Genomic DNA, 938 nt, shown 5'->3' with positions numbered 1-938 from the left:
AGAGTCTGTCTTTTTCTGGGGTGGCTCCGACAGCAGCAGCAATGCTGGTGCCACAGTGACGCGAAGCACTGGGGAAGTGATACAAAAACCTCCCGCCATCACAAGGGCCAGTTAGGAGTCTCAGCTGTCCCTGTTTGATGGTGGTGCAGGTCCCCACCATGGCCCTGCCCTGTGCTGCAGGTGGCTGTGCCTTGTGTCCCATCTCGGCCGTCCCTAAAAGCCCCAGGTCTGTGCCCATCCCGTGTCATTTGGGGAGGGTATGATCCCCAGCTGCCCTGTCCCTACCCCATGCTGCAGGGCCGAGCTCCCCCTGTGCTCCCCGGTTGGCACCCAGGACTCCCCCGGGTGCCTCCCTGCCCTCCTCCCAGCCCAGCTGCGTCAGGAGCCCCTGGGCCATCGCCCCAGGGGGGTTCAGCCCTACTGAAACTGTGGCCCCAGCACCAAGAGGTGGGGACGTGCCATGGGCCACGGAGCTGGGCCAAAGCTTTGCCTTCAAACCCTGGGAAGAGACGTTTCTCATGGGTGCAGCAGCTCCAGGGCCGTGCGCGAGGCTGCCGGGGCAGAGCAGGGCTGGCCAGGGGCTGCTCTGTTGTACTGCAAGAGGAGCCATGGGCTACGCCAGCGTTGGCTGTGTTTGCCCAGTGCTGGCCCATTTGGCTCATGTTCACCCTGTGCAGGAACCCCCTAGCACCTCTGGCCCCTTGGGAAGCCCCTGGCCCTGGGCAATGCCCCACCACAGCCCCACGACAGCAAGGCGCTGCCCAGCACCCTGACCCCGTTCCCGTCCTGTGTCGGGAGCTGCCGCCTGGGTGGCCTTGTACTTCTCCTCCTCATGGTGCTCGCCCACAGCTCAGGTGCCCTGGCCAGACTCGCTGTGCCCGGCCGGGGCCTTTGGGCACAGGGGTCCCATCCCGCTGCCCAGGGAGGGCTGTGCTCCT

This window comes from Aptenodytes forsteri, unplaced genomic scaffold, assembly GCF_000699145.1.
Source record: "Aptenodytes forsteri isolate BGI_AS27 unplaced genomic scaffold, ASM69914v1 Scaffold323, whole genome shotgun sequence".
Taxonomy (NCBI): Eukaryota; Metazoa; Chordata; class Aves; order Sphenisciformes; family Spheniscidae; genus Aptenodytes; species Aptenodytes forsteri.
The sequence above is the reverse complement of the archived record's forward strand: the minus strand, read 5'-3'. Positions refer to the sequence as shown.